General features: G+C 41.2%; 1 protein-coding gene and 1 long non-coding RNA gene across 2 annotated transcripts in view; one reads left to right on the forward strand and one right to left on the reverse strand.

The window, feature by feature from the left end:
• Positions 1–9803: 9803 nt before the first annotated feature.
• LOC122230512 lies at positions 9804–12181 on the reverse strand. Its single transcript, XR_006207502.1, has 2 exons — positions 11225–12181; positions 9804–11099 (listed from the first exon to the last, which is right to left on the reverse strand). It is a non-coding gene; the product is annotated as an uncharacterized LOC122230512 (long non-coding RNA).
• Positions 12182–20334: 8153 nt separating this feature from the next.
• Positions 20335–20811, forward strand: part of PLCH1 (phospholipase C eta 1) — a 210221-nt gene continuing 209744 nt past the window's right edge. The window contains exon 1 of the mRNA XM_042956323.1: positions 20335–20381. The gene's annotated coding sequence lies outside the window, so the exon portion shown is untranslated. The remainder of the gene's footprint in view (positions 20382–20811) is intronic.

A 20811-nucleotide genomic window follows, 5' to 3' on the forward strand; every position in this document is an offset into this window, starting at 1 on the left:
AGTTTGTCGCAAATCCAGCAGTTGTATATGGCACTGATTTGAACCCAGTGACTCTAACGAGAAACAACACGATTCAAGAAACCAAAAAACAGCAGCACTTCAGAATTTCAGGGCCCCAACGAATGATTATTACTTAAGCCACCATTAAGACGCATGGCAGATACACTAAGGAGCTCATTTGCTGTTGGGATAGCTGGGGTGGTACTGGTTTTCAGGCTCTTCTTTGTGGTGAGGGGAGGAAAAAGTTTTCCTCCACCTTCTTTGGGTCGCTGGCTGAGTCTGAAAATTAAACTGACAAAGACAGATTAACAGGAGAAAGGTATGCAAATTTATTCAACATAAGTTTTAAGTAACAGGAGAAACAGACCTCCAGCTATTGGGAGGATACTTCTCTGATGACAATGAGGATGATTTTATGAGCAGTTTCAGGGAAAAAGGGCAAGGGAGGGAGATCAGAATGACCTTCCTGCTCCCGCTATTTTCTGACTCCTTCAACTTAAAATGTTCACTCTGCCAAGGTGCCACATTTGGGATAGTGTGTCCTCAATCTCTGGGTTTGGAGCTTCTCTAACGCCATTACCAATGCAACTCTTTCAGTGAAGGCAAGTCACAGGAAGAAAGCAATGCAAATTTATAAAAAGACTGAAGGAAAGGGGAACCTGGGTGGCTCACTTGCTTAAGCGTCTGAATTTGGCTCAGGTCATGATCTCACAGTTCCTGAGTTCGAGCCCTGCATCAGGTTCTGTGCTGTCAGCATGGAGCCTGCTTTGGATCCTCTGTCCCCCTCTTTTTGCCCCTCCCCGCTCATGCTCTCTCTCTTTCTCTCAAAAATACATAACCATTAAAAAAGACTGTGGACTCCTGGGTGGCTTGGTCAGCCGGGCGGCCAACTTCGGCTCAGGTCATGATCTCACGGTTCATGAGTTTGAGCCCTGCATGGGGCTCTGTGCTGAAAGCTCAGAGCCGGAGCCTGTTTCAGATTCTGTGTCTTCGTCTCTCTCTGCCCCTCCCCTGTTTGCACTCTGTCTCTCGCTGTCTCAAAAAATGAATAAATGTTAAACAATTTTTTTTAATATTCAGCTATTGGGTCTTAAAAAAAAAGACTGAAGAAAATTTAAAATGCAAGATTAAAAATTAAGGTATATTTTTTTCTTATTCTTTTAATTTTTTTAAGTTTGTTTCATTTTGAGAGAGAGAGAGAGAGAGTAAGGGAGGGGCAGAGAGAGAGGGAGAGAGTGAGAATCCCAGGCCGGCTCCATGCTGTCAGAGCAGAGCCTGACTCTGGACTCAAACTCAAGAACTACAAGATAACGACCTGAGTCAAAGTCAAGAATCAGAGGCTTGGGGCGCCTGGGTGGCTCAGTTGGTTAAGCGGCCGACTTTGGCTCAGGTCATGATTTCGCGGTCCGTGAGTTCGAGCCCCGCGTCAGGCTCTGTGCTGACAGCTCAGAGCCTGGAGCCTGTTTCAGATTCTGTGTCTCCCTCTCTCTGACCCTCCCCCATTCATGCTGTGTCTCTCTCTGTCTCAAAAATAAATAAACGTTAAAAAAAAAAAAAAAAGAATCAGAGGCTTAACTGACTGTGAGCCATCCAGGTTCCCCTAAAAATTAAAATATTAAGAACAGGGGCACTTGGTGGGCTCAGTCAATAAAGGATGTGGCTCTTGATCTCAGGGTCATGAGCTCAAGTCCCATGTTGGACATAGAACTTATTTTTTAAAAAAATTAATTAAAAATTATTTAAAATAGCAAGAACAGAACTTTAAAAGTGAAACAGTAAAAAAGCTTTAAAATGAACCAACTATACTTTTATTTCAAGATGGCCATGGAGTGCATTCATTTAACTTCCATTCAAATTACATTAAAATATCAAATAGGAAATAGAAAAAGATGGTATAAATGATAGAAAACGGGAAGATGCCATTAATTAGCTAGATATTTTGAAGTTTTGCAAACTCTGATGAAGTGGAATTGGATTGAGATAGGATTCTAGGGTTTAGTATTCTTCAGGAAAGATGGTGTTCATCTAGGAATCAAGTCCATGCCCTAGTTTAGGATCTCTGAGTAATATGAATTCCTTTTGTTCAGGTCCAGAGTAATTCCTCATGATCTGGAAGTTGAAGGCCAAATGTCAATGCACCCAATACATAGGGAATGTAGGATGTGGAGGGAAAATGGGATGTCAGTAGATCATAGCATGTTACTTACTCAGCTGGACAGGGAAAATGATGACTCTCGGTCCTGCAGTGTGTGAATTTCTTGGTCAGTCAATCTGGATGCTCCAGTTCTGCTCTCCAGAAGATTGCCCTTATACTCCACAGTCTCTTCAAAGGATCCTCCTTTAGGGAGGATTCACCCTTCGGGGACTGGACAACTTTAGAGGGCCTTTTTTGTTCATGTGGGTTCATGGTTAAAGGGTTGAACAATCACAGGCCTTTTTTTTTTTTTTCTCCCAGAGACTTATTCCTATATGGCTTTGATATCTATTAATTTGTTGGGCAGAAGGTGTGACTTGGGGTCCTCCTGACCACACTGCTTCTGTTCTGAGCACTACTGCCATGCTTTTTCATGTTTTTTTTTTTTTTTTGATTTTTTTTTTTTTACGATGTTTTAAAGGTAATCTCTACATCCAACATGGGGCTTGAACTCACAACCCCAAGATCAAGAGTTGCATGCTCTACCAACTGAGCCAGCTAGGTGCCCCTCTTTTTCATTGTTACTAAAAAAATTTTTTTTTAACATTTATTTATTATTGAGAGACAGAGAGACAGAGTGTGAGCAGGGGAGGGGTAGAGAGAGGGGGAGACAGAATCTGAAGCAGGCTCCAGGCTCTGAGCTGTCAGCACAGGGGCTCGAACTCACAAACTGTGAGATCATGACCTGAGCAGAAGTCGGTTGCCTAACCAACTGAGCCACCCAGACGCCCCTCTTTTTCATTTTTAAAGGACATATTGGAGTAGTGTTTTTCAGCTGTAGGCCATGATCTATTAGTGAGATATGAAGTCAATTTAATGAGTTGCCTCCAGCAATCTAAAAAGAAAGAACAAAAGAACTGAGCAGGAGTGCAGGGCTGGCTCAGTAGCAGAGCATGCAACTCTTGATCTTGGAGTCCTGTGTTCAAGCCTCATGTTGGGCTAAGAAAAACAGGACAGAGTAAAATATATCACAGTGCATTGCACATAGCAAAGAGAAGGGTTGTTTTGTTATTTTTTTGCATGTTGTAAATATTTGAATATGTGCACTGGCTTTGACGCGCAAAAAATGCAGATCTCATTTTCTAGGACTTTTTTGAAGAAGCCTGATGAATAGATTTCCATAACTAAGGTGAGGACAACAAGTAATTGAGACACAAGCAGAGTTTTTAAACTTGATGTATTGGGATGATTCTATTTCCTGTTTTGGTTTTCGAAACATAGTTTATATATACTTTAGCAATGAAATTGAGTAATTAGTGCCCTCTCCCGTTCTTCCACAACACTGAACACATATCTATTTTAGTGCTTGTGACATTATATTATAATTACCTGTCTTCTCTCTCTTCCAAAGTGGAATGGATCCTGCAACTCAAACCGTACCTTATTAAACTTTGGAGCATTTCTGCTTTCTCCACAGCATTTAGTCCAGTTTCTTGCTCATTGGGAATTCTACAAATATTTGGTAAATAAGGAATGAAATAATGAAGTAGACTGGGGTGCCTGGCTGACTTAGTAGAGCATGCAACTCTTTTTTAATTTATTTTTAAAGTTTATTTATTTTTGAGAGAGAGAGAAAGAGAACCAGTGGGGAGGGGCAGAGAGAGAGGGGACAGAGGATCCGAAGTGGGCTGACAGTAGAGAGCCTGACGCAGAGCTCAAACTCACAAACTGTGACATCATGACCTGAGCTAAAATCAAAAGTTGCACACTTAACTGGTTGAGCCAACCAGGCACCCCAGAGCATGCAACTCTTGATCTCAGTGTTGTGAGTTTGAACCCCATGTTGGGTGTAGGGATGACTTTAAAAAAAAAATCTTAAAACAGTATAAAGTGAACGGTTTCTTTGTTGCCTACTCATCTTGACCAGAATCTATTTTTCCATTCTAATTTTCCTCTATACATCATATGATCCTACATTGTGAAGATTAATTTGCCTTCAGTGGTCTGAAAGAATATTTTAAAACTTGTCAAATTTGAAAACAATACTTATTTTGGGCAAATCAAGCGCCCTAAATACATATTTAGTGGAAATACTTAAATGAAACAAAAACTAACATGGCTTTTAAAATGCAGTTTTTCCTTTTACTATTTATGGAAAAACCTAAATGTTTGTCTTCTGGTTAAAAAAACAGGTGTTAATAATAAGAGAGGTCATACACCAGAAGGATTCCAAATAGTATAGAAATAGGAGAATTTTCCTTATGGTGTAAATTGCCTTCCCTCCTCCTCAGCTTTGAAAGCTTTAAGAAGTTGCGTTCTGGCTTACCAGTTCTCTTCATTTTCTCTTCGCCTTACAATTTGCTCATTTGCCTAAACTTTTGTTCAATGTCTATAAAAATGATTGCTGTATTAGATGACTGGTCCGCAACTGAATAGATTGTGAAGATACATTTTTCTTTTTATTATATTATGGGATTCTACAGGAATTTTTAATGGTGGTATGGGAGGGGAAACCCAGTATATTCCGTAATGAAAATATGTGATATCCGAGTTTCAGTATTATTTTCTGGGCCCAAGAAAGTACTTCAATTATGTCTGTCCTGCCTAGCAGACACTGGCTATCTTGAAAATTGTAGATACTGGCTCTGTGGGAGGTCTTTCTGGAAACAAAAGTCACAGAGCTGGGCTGGGAAGCTCTTAGGAGGAAGTCAAGGGGGCGCTGATACTATTGTCAAATATTCTCTAGAATACTTTATTCCCTGCCCCCCAACCACCAGGAGAAAACAGTGAAGTAAGTTGGAGAAAAACAGAAAATGGAATAAGTTCACTTTAATTAGCATCCTTCCTGCCTTTTAAAAAGTACTCTTTCTGGGGCTCCTGGCTGGCTCAGTCAGAAAAGCATGGGACTCTTGATCTTGGGGTTGTGAGTTTGAGCCCTATGTTGGGTGTAGAGATTATTGAAAAAAATAAATGAACTTTTAAAAAAAGTATTCACTTAAAAAAAAGTATTCATTCTATACTGGGAACTGAGAGTCTTTTAAGAAGTATAACCGAGGTATAAGAAAATCTTAGTTGAACTGATGGATTTAACCTAGACAGACTCAATTCTGCTATTTTGTTTTCACCCAGCATTGAAGGCTGGATTATTTTGCCAAGGTACTCAAGTAGGGAACCTGGAATTCAGAATTCCGATATTTAGTCCAAGCTCTTTCCTGACCTTGACAGTTTAACATGTGTCTTACTATTTGTAAGGTGAAAAGTGCATTTGCTTATAATATACTTTTAAAAACATTTTTGTTTTTGAGTAATCGCTACACCCAATGTGGGGCTTGAACCCACAACCCTGAGATCAAGAGCCCTATGCTCCACTGATTGAGCCGGCCAGGTGCCCCTGCTTGTAATATTTTTGATGTTTTCATATAGGAAGGGGGAAACAATTACATAGGCTTGTGCTATAAAAATTACAAATCACCCATTTAAAAATTGAGCACTTACAGGGCTCCTGGGTGAGTCAGTCAGTTAAACGTCTGACTTTGGCTCAGGTCATGATTTCATTGGTTGTGAATTCGAGCCCCATGTCAGCTCTGCGCTGACACCTCAGAGCCTGGAGCCTGCTTCAGATTCTGTGTCTCCCTCTCTCTCTGCCCCTCCCCTGCTCACTCACACACACTCTCTTTCTCTCAAAATTAAACATTAAAAAAAAATTTTTAAATGGAGCACTTAAAAATGTTATTGTCTATTGGCAAGGAGTTTAGCCTTAATTTGTTTTCCTCTGTAGCCCAAATACATTTCAATGTGTAGACTTTGCTAATGTTTAAAAGCTTTAAATAGGTTGCAAGTAATACCAGTAATTTATTTATTAAGTAATCTTTACCCCCAGCGTGGGGCTCAAACTCACAACCCCAAGATCAAAAGTTACATGCTCCATCAACTGAGCCAGGCAGGCACCCCTACAAAATTGACTTTTTTTTTTTTTAAGACTGTTTATTTATTTTGAGAGAGAGAGAGCATGAGCAAGGGAAGGGCAGAGAGAGAGAATCCTAAGCAGGCTCTGCACCTTCAGCAACAGAGCCCAGCGTGGGGCTTGAACTCACAAACCATGAGATCATGACCTGAGCAGAAACCAAGAGTTGGATGCTTAACCGACTAAGCCACCCAGGCGCCCCAATAATTGAGATTTTTGAGAGGTTATTTTGTGCTAGGCATTTTGCTAAGAGCTTCACATGTAGTAGTCTTATTTATTTATTTATTTATTTATTTATTTATTTATTTATTTGTAGTAGTCTTATTTAATTTAGTTATTTTGTAGGCACGCATTCCTTCCATTAACCAAGATCACAACAGGGCAAAATGTGTTAATTTATGAAACTAAGTATTCAGTGAATCCGTCACATTCCTGAATAGATAAAAGATTTTCATAATATTAATAATTGTTGAGAGTTGGGTGACCAATATGTAGGGCTTCATTGTACTATTCTACTTTTGTGTACGTATGAAAATTTCTGTGATAAAAAGTGAAAAGCACAAATACAAAGCCACTCTTCTCAAGGTCAGCCATCTTGCTTATTTATGTTCCTTTCTCTCCTTTTTCAGCTTAGCAAATGGGGATATATGCTTCATGTGGGGGTATATGCTTCATATGGGGATATATGCTTCATGTGGGAATATGTGTTTCATGTGTGGATATATGCTTCATGTGGGGATATATGCTTCTGTAGCTAGGGAGGGAAAGATTGGTGGCATTTATACTGCCCGTCCCCTCAGTTCTTCCTAATGGACATGGGAAGTTTCTTTACTCATTTTTTTTTAATGTCTGTCATACACATAGGAATCTATCAAAGGTGTTTATGGCTATCTTTGGTGGCAGATTCAGGAGGTGACACAGTAGGGGACCCTTGCTCTTTTTATCTGCCAGAACCCATTCCTACCCTCATTTGGAAAGAACAGCCCCCTTCCTATGGGGGACAAATCCTCCTGACTCCACATAGTTCTGGTGGGGCTGCTACTCAAGGTACCCCAACTCCTGGCTGTAGGGGTGGGTATATAATCAGAGACTGGCTATATATACACTCTACTTGTTGTTGACCACATTAATTGACCTATGGATGGACACGTGACCTGAACCAGGTCATTTAGGATCCTTGCCTACAATCTTTTCATTTTTCTTTCTTTCTTTTTTTTTTTTTTTTTAATTGACAGAGTGTGTGTGCGGCAGGGAGGGGCAGAGAGAGAGGGAGACAGAGAATCCTGTACTGACAGTGCAGAGCCTGTCCCACGATCCGTGAGATCATGACCTGAGCTGAAAAGACACTCAACTGATTGAGCCACCTAGGCACCCCACTTTCTTACAATCTTATTTACAGATAGTAAAAGCAAAAAAAAAAATCCTCTCTTTACCCTGGGAACACTAGCTGAGATGATTGAGACCTGGAGCTGTCTCTGGTAATGTTTTCTCTACCCACTGGCCTATAGAGGAAGCGCCTATGTAATAGGAAAGAGTAAGGTTGAAACATCGAGGGGTGCCTGGGTGGGTCAGTCAGTTAAGCATCCGACTTGGGCTCAGGTCATGATCTCACGGTTCGTGGGTTCGAGCCCCACGTCAGGCTCTGTGCTGACAGCTCAGAGCCTGGAGCCTGCTTCAGATTCTGTGTCTCCCTCTCTCTCTGTCCCTTCCCCATTCGTGCTCTCTCTCACTCTCAAAAATAAACATTAAACAAAGAAACATTGAGAAAAGCAGGGAGAGAAAAGGAAGGATCAAAAGTGAGAATATGAGAAAGAAATGATGAATTCTGATTTCCTGGATCCAGTGATTCCTGAAGCCTTTATCCTTGCCTCTTTTGTAAGGTGGGACTCACTACACTGGCTATTTTACTCAAGCTACTTTGAGTTGTGGTTTTGTTATTTGTATTTAAAAGTAGGGCCGTTAGGAGAGCTACTGATCTGTACTTTAGGAGTACTATCTGAATTCCAGCTAAGAATTACCATCTAGCACAGTGTCTGGTACATGGCAAGTACTCAAGAAATGTGTTGGGAGAGATATAACTCCTCAGTAATTGTCAAACTCTTTGGTTATTCTTGTGACTTTTTGGTGCATTGGTTAAAATAGGGATAATATTCATCTCCTTCACTTTCTTGCCTTATGGATATAACTTGCAGATTATTGCTGATTAAATTCGAGTATCTTAAATATGCCTGTTTTTGCAACTGAAAGCCACCCTTTTGGTACAGCTAGAAATATCTACTTCCAAAACAGAGATTCCTAGTGCAGTTTTCTAAGAAACCCTTTATGCGCAGCACAGCACAGCAGGCCCACCTCAAAGCACATCAATCATCTTACCAGCTATCAGGCACCTTTTACAGGATTTTCTGTGATCCTGTTGTCAGTGCACATTCTGTATCAAGGCAGAGGTGATATGTAGAAATCTGGCAGCTATTTAGAAGGGAGGCCAGACAGTGCTGTGCCAGTATAATTAATGAGAGTCATCGCTCTGGAAGCCAGAGGAGAGTGGGGGTGGGGAAGGATGTCTTTCACCAGTAAATGGCATTTAAGAAAAATCGGTGCTTTCATAGCCCTTTTACTGCACAGGGGAGGTTAAGTCAAAGGACTGCTGTAAAGGGCTTGGCTGAACTTGCAGTACAGATGGAGGTCCCCGTGTATGGGGAAGCAAGGAAGATTCAACTCCGGACTTTTCAGCGGGATTGATTTCAACCTTGAATTGAGCTACCAGCAGAAGCCCTTATATTTGGAAAAGGGGTAAATCCACACTAAAAGATTAGTGTTTAGGTGACCAAGAGACCATGCAAAAAAAGGTATTACTCAGATAGGACTTTTGTTTTACCTGCCCAAAGAAGTGTTAATCTAGATCCCATTTTTCCCCCCAATTCTCTTGTACCCAGTGAAGGAAGGGGGTAGTATTTGTTTTGTTTTTCTATTGACCATTCTGTAACCATGGAAGGGTTTGTGTAACCTAGAGAGGCTGTTTACTACCCACTGTCTAATCCCTTTGTTATCATTCCCCCTGTCACCAGCAGGGAAAAATAGTTCTGTCTGGCTTCTAAACACTTAGCAATGTAACAATATTTTCTTGGTTTTAGTTAGTGATTTTTCTGATTAATGGTGTTAAAAAAAAAGAACTCACAGGGAAAAGCTACATTAAAAGATTTATGGATATATCCATATGTCCTAAACACTTAAGACCATGATTAAGTATGATTCACACAATGGGAGGGAGGAGGGCCAGGAAATGGGGTTTTAGCTGTATCTGTAATGCTTTATTTAAAAAAAAGGTGTAAAGGAGCAGGAGTATTATATGGGTATTTGCCTTGATTTTAGTAGGTTTGAAACACTGCATAAAGAAATTTGAAGTTCTTGAAATTATGGAAATTAAAACTTTCAAAATAAAGACTGCATCACAAACAAATGCTCTTGTTTTGAAACTTGGTGTCTGAGCTTATTTTAACACCCATCTGTGGGTTTTCAGGTATGAGAAAGACAAACACAGGAGGTTTGGAGTGGATAACGTCCATGGTTGTGTGAAGGGTTGTCTTGGTGTGTGTGTGCGCGTCTCTCATTCTCTCTTTTTGGACTTCCTGTTCACCATGGAGATTACCAGCAAAACAAATCTCTAAACAGCACATATTTGCATGCAAAACAAGAAGCAATTTGGGGTTAGAAGAGTTACCTTACCTGTTTAATTTCTTATAAATTGAGGATTTTTGTATGGACATATTTAAAAAATTGGGAGGTTTCTTTCTTTGGAGCCAAACGACCTTATATGTGTTTTTCCAAATTGCTTTTTTCCTGGTAGCCTGGCATGAAGAAATTCAAATGACTATTCCCGTGGCGTTTTTTTTTTTTTTTTTTTTTTGAGAGTCCAAGATTGCTTTCAGGATAAAGTTTCTTCATGCCCATGGTGCTTTGCTGTGACATTGTAATTGCCTCTGTTGAATTGAATAATACAAATGGGTTGTTTCTATGGTATCGGCTAAGTGGGATGAAAAGGTGAAACCCTAGATCTTGCGCTGAGAGGTCACGGTGCTGCCACCCCCCACACTAACTGTCCGTCAAAGCGGACAGGCAGCCCGGCCCTTCTCTCCAAGCTGGAGCACTCAGTTGTAACTTCCTGAGCAAATTCACGCATGAAAAAGAAAATGACTTTAGTTTATGTTGTCACTAAGCCCAGAAAATCCCTGCCAACCCTATGCTGCCAGCTTTTCTAGGACCTTCTTATTGGTGGAGAATTTTAAACTGAAGGTGAGTGAGGAGCAGAGTCTAGAAGTCCCTCCCAGCCAGGCTTTGAACTAACAATAGGGCAGGTTGAATGAAGGCTGATAAATGCAAATCCTGGAATCCTGAGACCGGATCACCCCGTGACTGCCGAGGCTAGCGGTAGTCAGCGTTCCAGCAGCCGCATCAACCGAGTCAATCACCTTGTCTTTGCACTCAGTAGATTTCATCATTTGCATCACTATTTGAGTACCTACTGTGTGCAAGCTTTCCTCCGCCCTGGCCAAGCTCTTACTGCCGGGTGGCCGCTGGAGTCTGCCAGCCACTAAACTGATCGATTGAATAACTGTCCCGTTAACGTTTAGGAGAAACATCTGGAAGAACTGACGGTGGGAGGTGGGGGGAATAAAGGCAGGGGGTTACCTACACTCCCTCTTCCTCCGTCTTAGTTGCACTTTACTCAAGGCAGATTTCCTTGGTTATAACAGCATACTAAATGCTATTTTCTTAGAAATGTAAGAGAAGGTGACATAAGATGGGCGGTTTGGGATTTTCTTTTAAGGTGTGGTTCTGACACTTTTTTACTTTGGTGCAAGCTGCAAACCGTTCCCATTCTGTTTCCTCGCTTCCAACTTCGTTTCTCCAAACTCCTTTATCCTACAACCACCGAGGCTCTTGGGAACACAGCCCCAAACTGAGAATCCAGGAGGTGTCCCTGGGTTTGGGAAACTTTGAAACCTACGGGTAAAAAAAAAAAAAAGACTTTATTCCCAGTGCTTCTGGCTCTTGCCCCCTGAGAGCCCCGTAAGGGCGCATGCGCCCGGGGGTAGGGGGCGGTCCAGGTCCAGCCCTCGACCCCTTACCCCCGGCCGGCTGGGGCCCTTGGAGGAGGTGGGAGCTCCAGTCCGCTCTCTCCAGCTCCAGTTCCTGATTTCCTCAGGAGCTGCGGGGCTGGGAGGGAGGGGGCTCCAGTGTAAGCGTAAGGATTTGAATGAGAAAGCAGGTTGTGGCGGCGGCGCCCCGCTCTCCCCTGCGCGTCTCAGGGTTTTCTGTTGGCTGGTGGGGAGAAGTGCGCTTCTGGGGGGCTTTTCCGTCCCTCGACGGGGTTTTGGAGTTGAAAGTCACAGGGGCGCACAATTCACCACCCCAGCACTTTGGAGGTTGCTCCTGTGCCAAGGACTCCCAGGAATCCTTCAACTGCCGTACACTCAAAGTTGAGCAGGTCAGTGTTTGGGGGGAGCTAGGCGGAAAGAGAACGAGGACTGGTACACCAGACCAGGTGTGCAAATGAGCAGGTGGCTCAAGTTCCTCTTCCCAGTCCCGGCCGGGACGCGCTCTTTAAGGGACTGTGAGTATTGTGCGTGGGGATCCCCCAAACCCCCAGCGCGAACTGGACCACGGCTAGTCCTGGAGGGGGGTTGGTTGGGGGGCGTAATTCAGAAGACGTGGGTGTGCGTGTGCCCGCGCCAGAAATGACTTCTCGAGTCGCCCGTGGCGGTGGATGGGGTTTCGTCCGTTGGAGGGCGAAGCTTTGCTGCAGGATGCTTCACCCACACGCGGGGTCCCCAGAACCGTACTCTGACCTCCCGACAGCGCGGAGAAAGCAGGTCCGCGTTTCCCAGAAAGGAAAAGTACGCTGTCCATTATTCTTGGGGAGTCTCACGACTCTTCCTGTGCTCGGTGACCCCACTCAGGACCCTTTCGGAGAAGGCCGGGTACACTCAGCGCGAGGAGGATTTACTCCATTACCCTTTCCTGGAATAAACGAGGGCACCGGAGCGACGCCGCGCGGGGAGGTGGAGGCAAGTCTCGGCTGCGCGGCGTCGCTCTCTGCGCCTGCGCGGGGTTCCCATGGCGACGGCGCCGCGAGTCCGAGATGCCACCAGGCTCTCCCCTAAGCCCAGTCCCCTGTTGGGCGTCTGCGGCCCCCTCTCTCCTCTTCCTTTTCTTTGTTTGTAACTCGGAATGAGTTTATGATCTCATTTTTACTTTAGCAGTTCAGCATTAAAACAATAACCAACTAAACTGAAATAGAAGACTGTCCCCCACCTCCCCGCCGTTTCGCATTACCATTTTGATCATTGGGGCAGTAACTAAACTGTTACCCCCACTAAATAAAATATATTTCCTTGGTGGTGAGGCATTAAAAAATTCAATCAGACCCTTGCTCTTGAGCAGTAAGGTTACAGACTTGGGCCTCCTTTGCGCAGGTGGTTAGTGCAGTGTGTGCAAACCCGAGCACCTGTGTCCTCCTTATGGCATGTTTATGAGAAGGAGATGAGCTCCAAAATGGACCGAAGTAAAATGCCACTGAAAAGAAACAAAAGCTTTCCCAGAAGGGGTGATTGTTTTTCCAGTTGCCCCTCAGTTTTGTTCACTTCTGAGGTTAATCTTCTGCAGGGAATGTTTCAAGAAGCCTTACTGGGAACCAGTCAGTTTTCTCAAGCTTCCCGTTAAGAATGTCCTTTTCCTTTTCTTGAAATTGTGAGTCTCCACAGCTTCTATCCCTTTTAGGAAATCCCATTTATTTACACACAGGTTAGCATTTGGCAAGGGTACACATCTTAAGGACCTGAATCTTGTTGATCATTTTTCTAGGCTGCAGGATTAATGTGTCTAGTTGTTATTAAATAAATATTGGTTAAAATTAAAATAGTAAAAGTTAAAAATGGAGTAACTCTGAATAAAGTGTGGCATAAAAATACTTTAGATGAAGAACTAGGGGTATGGTCTTGCTGTATCCTACTTTTAAACAATTTGCCTTCAAGAGTAGCAAATGTTTATTAGTGGTAGAAGTTTTCAGACAATATCCTTCCACCATCAGCAAATGAAGTCAACATAATATTACTTTTCAGCTGATTAGCAAATAACATGCTGTTAAAGTTATCTCTCCCATCCCATTCATTATAAATGCCTAGACATTATGCAATCCATCTAGCTCAAATGTTCAAAACTGTCCAATTAAGTTTTTTCCCCTTTTCTCATAATTAAAAAAAATAGAAACACTCTTAATTTTCAGGTTCAGATACTTTGTGACCCTATTTGGTGGTTTGTAACTGGCTCCAGTTCCGTAATTCTCAGTGACATGTGTTTCTGCTGGTTCCAGGAGGTGAACTGCAGTTTAGCAGATCATGGGATAATGAGATTGCAAGTGCTTGGGGGAAGGCTGGGGACAGGCATTGGGAAGGAGACAAAGGGAGGGAAGGTTGATGGGCAGAGCCAAGATTTATTGCTGCACCATATTCGGCATAAAAGCTGTTAAAGTTACTGCTTCTGTTTGATACATTTTCTTACATCATCAATATCAATTGAACTTATTTTTAGAATCAGTCTTCTAAATAATTACAAGGATAGAATTATAAAAATAGAATATTGGTGCTTTGTGTTAAGGTGCCCTAATGTAATATACTGGGAAAACTCTTAATTAAATGAGATTTATTCATTTAGTCAAAAAATATTTATTGAAAACTGTATATAAGGCATATAAATCAATCTATATTCCTGCCTTCGATAAACTCAGAGTTGAGTTCTGAAATAATTCTAATGCTGTTTCAGGTTTTCAGAGTAAATACTTACAGTACTCTTAGGGAGAACAGTTGATTTAGTGCTGAGCAATCATACATCTAGATTCAGAAACAAATGTTTAAAATTTGATTTAAAATAATCCTGAACATTGTTTCTGAGTATTTTAGAGAAGTATATTGTGAGAAGCATTGTGTGCATCTATTTTTTTTTTCTTTTACATTTTTGTAGTATAGACTGGGCCCTACAACTTGCTGTCTTCACAAGTGCAGTGCTGAGTTTGAGAGGAACAGGGAAACCCTGTAATTCTCAGGTTTCTTAGATGAAGATAAGGTGAGTGATTCAGTAGTCCTTTGTTCTGGCTCCATGTTTCATGACATAATAAACCTCCTGCAGCTCCCTTCTAAGAATAGTGTTGGTCTGCATGCTTCAAGGATCATGACTGTTATTTCTCTGGGAAAAAAAAAAAAGATAAAATTATGATAGAAGGATAAAAGGAATACAGTAGGGCATTTAAACATTTAGACTTTTGAGCTGGAATAATTCTAGGCATTTGTAGTGAGTTTAGACTCGAAATCCATTATAGCTGTGACAGACAACCCCCTGGCATAATACTGACCAAGGTTGACAAACCTTCCTCTTTTGGAGAATGTAGCAGGTTAGGGAGACTGTAGTCTCCTTTTTTTTTTTTTTTTTTTCTCCCACCACCTCATGAGTTTAATAACAATAATCAGCTCAGAAAATCTTGCTGAAGAGCATCTCCATTTGGTTATTGCTCTTTGTCTATGAAAATCAGACTCTGCTGTGAAGTGTGGACCAAGTGGTGCAGAACTCATTACTTTGAACAATGCCTCCTCAGCCTGGGAAGCATGTTTTCTCTTCTCACTAGTAGGGGCTTATTCCAGGCTGGCTTTCCTCACAAGGAAAATCATTTAGACACAGTTCAGTGGACACTCACTCACATCTCTTTGACACCCGTGACCATTTTTGTTTAAGGAGAAATTCAGTACTGCTGTGGTAGGGTGTACCGAATTAGAAGTGCGTTTTAAGGGCCCATGAAGAAGTTTACACAGCTTTGTGTTATTATCATCAGGGCCTCTGTTTTCTGTGCTTCAAAGTAGAAGAGGACAGGGTGGGTGCAGAGGGGACAACCAAGAGAACTTTTATAGCAAAGTTAAAAACATTCTCACCGACTGCATTTTGGATGCACTAAGCTAAGCACCTGTGCCTCATTTTAGTCATAAAATTACAGAGCAGAAAAAGATGAATCTATCATGTTCATTATGTAAGTCAGGAAACCAGGGCCCAAGGTTGCTAAATGATTTTCTTAAAGTCACATGGTTAATAAATGACCGAATTGGGATGAAAATGCCAAGTTTCTGATTTTTAATGATTCTGCTATTTCCAGGAAATCAAGGTCAGGCACATATGAAACCCTTGCTCTAGACTTGAAGTTACTATAGTTGTAGACAAAAAATGATAAACAGCAATGTCCTGTGATTTAATTTCACTGAGTAGAATTGACAGTGAGCACCTTTTGATTATATATTTGGTTATACACATGTGTATATCATACGGACACATGGTTTGCATATATGCAGAAGAGCTTTTTCAATTATTATCTATTTTAGTCTGAGGAATTCTGGCATCATTATGATTTAATGTAATGGGAAACAGTTTTTCTGGTTATTTAGTAAAAATTTGAAGGTGTTCTGCAAGAAAAGGAGAAAATGAATACTAATGTGTTCTGACCACGTGGCTCGACATTTACTGTGTGTCTCTTTAAAGCCCACAATAATCAGGAGGCAGGAATTCTCTCATGTCCCTGATGAGGCTCAGAGAGGTTCATTTCTTGCCCAAGATCTAAGCCAGCATGGAACAGACTTGGAATTTGAGCCTGGGTCTTTCAGCCTATGTGTTCTATCAGATCATGTTGCCACTTGGGAAACAAAGACTGAGTTTATGAAAAATACTGGGTTGGTTTTCTTTTCAAACTCTTCTATCCAAAGTACAGGCAGGTAGAAACGTTTCTAATCAGCTGTTTGGTGAGTGGAGAAGCTGCATTCCCTATGTGGAGTTTAGGAGGTTATAAATTCAGCCCTGGTTCCAGAAAAACACTCAAGACTGTTTGTAAACTGTGTTGGCTATTTGTTTAGAAGTGAGTGGTGTTTAGGTTCTCTTCTGCAGGGGCTTTTCTACATCAAAGCGGCTCACTTATTTATCACTTCTGGATTGTTGTCAAATTGCAGCGGGTCTAAGAGGACCCCTCATGGTTTTAATGTGTGTTTTCTGGCATCCTAAGACTTAAATATTAGTTTTATCTTCTGTAACCTTTGCCCACTTATTTTCTTGAAATAGTAGTGAGAGACATTGCTGGCATGAACCAGTGGGTATCTTCCTGTAATGCTTTTCAAATTGGAGATCAGAATTATCTTGGATAATTGCTAACTTGGATAATAACTATCTTGGATAGTTACTGAAAATTTCTTTTTTTCTTTTAAAGATTATTTATTTTGAGAGACAGAGAGGGAGGGTGTGTGTATGCAAGTTGGGGAGGGGCAGAGAGAGAGGGAGAGAGAGAAACCCAAGAAGGCTCCAGGCTGTCAGGGCAGAGCTTGACACGGGGCTTGATCTCATGAACTGTGAGATCATGACCTGAACTGAAATTAAGAGTGGCTATTTAACCAAGTGAGCCACCCAGGTGGTCCAGTTGCGGAAAATTTCTAAACTTAAGCTGGAGTTTTGGTGCCCCTAAAACAGCTCTGCTTTGTTGTTGAGAAATTGAAACTGGATTGGACTGGGCTGGTTTACCCACGCAGAAACTGAAGTTTACGAATGTCTGCACTTAACACAGCTGAGCTGCGTTGAACCTTGACATTGCTGGCAGACATTTGGTCTAGTGTTCTTAGTAGCAAGCCATGCTTTTAAAATTTTTTTTAATGCTTTTATTAATTTTTGAGACAGAGTATGAGCAGGGGAGGGGCAGAGAGAGAGGGAGACACAGAATCCGAAGCAGGCTCCAGGCTCCGAGCTGCCAGCACAGAGCCTGACACGGGGCTGGAACCCACAGACTGTGAGATCATGACCTGAGCTGAAGTCAGACGCCTAACCGACTGAGCCACCCAGGTGCCCCGCAAACCATGCTTTTAAAAGCACACCTCTCTCCTGGCCCTTCTTACTCCCTATGTCTGACTCTAGCAGGGAAGAGAAGTTTGAGGGTTTCAGAAAATGGATGCTGGACTCCACTTTGGAAATCAGTCTTGGCTTTGGGTACTACACAGGAAGGACCCCGGCAGGTTCCAAGGTTTCCCTCTTCTTGAGCATCTGTGGCTTACCCTACTAGTAGCCTCTTTTCTCTGTGGCTGGTTCTTCTTAACTTAACAAGGGACTTACACACTTGTCCAGACATTCAGGTGCCCATGAATTATCAATTCCCGCTAAAAGGCAGAAGGATCTAGTGCTAGCATATGTGTTACTGATTAACTGATCTGAGGCAATCCTGGCTTCTTTTCATCTGCCTTCACTTCCTTGTTGCTAATCCACAAGAACCAAACATTGGAATTTAGCTTCCTACTTCCCTCTTCTCTCCCTCTTGAATTTCATTGAAGGGGCCTTTGGACCCCGGAACAGGTTTCCATGGAGTGTTAATGTTGCCTCTGCAAAACTACCCTTGGTGGGAACTTTGAAGATCTATAGTTTTTTTCAGGGATCAATCAGAATCCTGGACCAGAAATTCAGTGAGTTGATTTGTTGAGTAATTGTATGCAGTTTAGTTTTTTAGATCTCACCCGTTTTTTTTTTCTTCCAAACAACTCTCTCTTAACTTTGAGTGATATGGGAGATGTTGAAAAGAAATTTGTCTTTTTAAAAGAGATTTCTTTATAGACAGGAGTAATGTGTTCATATAAGGAGTTAAGATTATGTAAAGATTTTTTGAGTTTTATTTCAATTTAAAGACATGGTTCCATGTAGCCATTTGTGTAAAAGAGAAGAAAAGGGAAGGTTGAGAAAAAAAAGATAAGGATTCCTTGTATGCATATAGAATATATCTGAAAGAATATACAAGAAACTAATAATGTTGGTTGCTGAGAGACAGATACGAGGTAAACTATTCATTTTATACCCTTTTGTGCCTTTTGGATTTTGAAGCTTAAATTCAATACATAAAATTAAAGTAAAAAATAAAAAGAATGCTTGGGTTTGAATAATAAAGAACTGAATAAGTAATCACATCCTGACTCCTAAGTGGTAAAAGTAGGAGACTGGGAAGTAATTCCAGTATAATTAATGTATAGAGTTATATTAGTTGCAGGTGTATAATGTAGTGATTCAACAATTCTATACATTACTCAGTGCTCATCATGGTAAGTGTCCTCTTACTCTCCTTCACCTATTTCATCCATCCCCCATCCCGCCTCCCCTATGGTAACCATCAGTTCTCTACACTTGAGACTATTTTTTAGTTTGTCATTTTTCTTTGTTCATTTGTTTTGTTTCTTAAATTCTACACATGAGTGGAATCATATGGTATTTGGGTTTCTTTGACTTTTTTCACTTAGCATTTTACCCTCTAGGTCCATCCATGTTGTTGCAAATGGCAAGATTTCATTCTTTTTTATGGCTGAATATTATTCTATTCTCTTTCTATCTGTAGCGCCTCTTCTTTATCCATTCATCTATGGGTGGACACTTGGGTTGCTTCCATATCTTGGCTATTGTAAATAATGCGCTAAACATAGGGGTGCATATATCTTTTTTAATTAGCATTTTCATATTCTTTGGGTAAATACCCAGTAGTGGAATTACTGGATCATAGGGTAATTCTCTTTGTAATTTTTTGAGGAACCTCCATCTGTTTTCCCCAGTGGCTGCACCAGTGTGCATTCTCACCAACAGTGCACAAGGATTCCTTTTTCTCTGCATCCTCACCAATATTTGTTGTTTCTTATGTTTTTGATTTTTGCCATTCTGACAGGTGTGAGGTGATACCTCTTTGGGGTTTTGATTTGTATTCTTTCTTACTAGCTTTTTAACTCTCACCAAAGTTTACATTTAGTGGGGCGCCTGGGTGGCGCAGTCGGTTAAGCGTCCGACTTCAGCTAGGTCACGATCTCGCGGTCCGTGAGTTCGAGCCCCGCGTCAGGCTCTGGGCTGATGGCTCGGAGCCTGGAGCCTGTTTCCGATTCTGTGTCTCCCTCTCTCTCTGTCCCTCCCCCGTTCATGCTCTGTCTCTCTCTGTCCCAAAAATCAATAAACGTTGAAAAAAAAAAATTAAAAAAAAAAAAAGTTTACATTTAGTAATTGTTTTTTCACATTTAGTTTTTTGTTTTGTTTTTGTTAAGAGATGGGGCTTGAACTCACAACCCTGAGATCAAGACCTGAGCTGAGATCAAGAGTCAGACACTTAACTGACTGAGCCACCCAGGCACCCCTCACATTTAGTAATTTGTAAGAGCAGTTTTCCTTAAACTCTTCTGAATGTCTATAACAGGGCTGGGGAAGTTTTTTGATTTGTTTTCTTTCTTTCATAAAACATCACCTATTGGTTGCAGCCAGACTCCACGGGCCAGTGGAAATCAGACTTTCCCACTCCTGAGCAGCTGAACCTCTCTAAATGCTGGCAGTGTGTTTACAGAGCAAAGGCTAGAAAGTCCCCCGCCCATTACTTTCCCCCATAGAGAAATCTGTAACGTGATTATTCTTTTATTTTCCTGAGCAGTGTCTGAATGTGATTGTCAGAGGAATCTTTTCTTCTCAAATTGAAAAAAAAAAAAAAAAAAAAAGCTTGTATACAAGTGTTTTATTCTGAACCATAGTGTTTTGTTTTGTTTTGTTTTAAATGAGTCGCAAATTGGAAGTATTTTTCTGTTTACTGGGTAAGTCATTAAAATACAGTCTTAGAAGAGAGTGAACACAAACTGTTTACAAACTTCTTTTTTCACTCATCAAAAGAGAGAAATGTGAAATCTGTTATTTAGTGTCCAAGTTTCAGTCAAAAGCAAAAACTCAAGTCAGGACCAGTTCTCAACACATTCTTAAGTTTCTTATCCCATTTTGGAGAAATAAATAAAAAAGTGTACATCTGTCTACAAAATTCTTCTTATTGCTGTGTATTTATTTGCTGGAAAAGAATAGCTGAATAGGTCATACATTCTCATGCTTAACAATTTAAAAAACTTAAAAGGGCATTTAGTGAAAATCCTCTCTTACCTCTGTCCCTCAGTCATCCAGTTATATCTCTAATAGACCAACAGTATCATTCATTTCTTGTGTATTTTTTTTCAGAACAACACACATGTGTAATTATGTATACAATATGTATAGTAGTCCCCACCTTGTCTGCGGTTTCGCTTTCCGCAGTTTCAGTAACTGGGAACAAAAGATCCTCCTGACGAATCATCAGAGGGTCAGTAGCAGCCTAACACTACGTCACGCTGCCTACGTCATTCACCTCGCTTCCTCGCGGGCGTTTTGACATCTCGCACCATCACAAGAAGGGTGAGTAGGTACAGGGTGTTTTGAGAGCGAGAGAGACCACATTTATTACATACATAACTTTCCTTACAGTACACTGTCATAATTGGTACACTTTAGTAGTTGTTAATCGCTTACCGTGCCTGATTTATAAATTAAGCTTCATCATAGGTATGTATAGGGAAAAAAACGTAGTCCGTATAAAGCTCGGTACTATCAACCATTTTAGGCGTCCACTGGGGGTTTTGGAACCTATCTTGTGTGGATAAGGGGGGAACTGTACATGCAAATACATATGGATGCTTTTTCCCTCCTTTTAAAAATAAAGTGGTAGTGCACCAGCCATGTGATTTTGCATTTTTTTTCTTATAACCATGTGTTTTATCATTCTGTATCAACATATAGAGCTTCTTAATTCTCTGTTAAAAAACTTTTCTTTTTTTTTTTTTAAATG

Source organism: Panthera tigris, chromosome C2 (assembly GCF_018350195.1).
Source record: "Panthera tigris isolate Pti1 chromosome C2, P.tigris_Pti1_mat1.1, whole genome shotgun sequence".
In the NCBI taxonomy this organism is placed as follows: domain Eukaryota; kingdom Metazoa; phylum Chordata; class Mammalia; order Carnivora; family Felidae; genus Panthera; species Panthera tigris.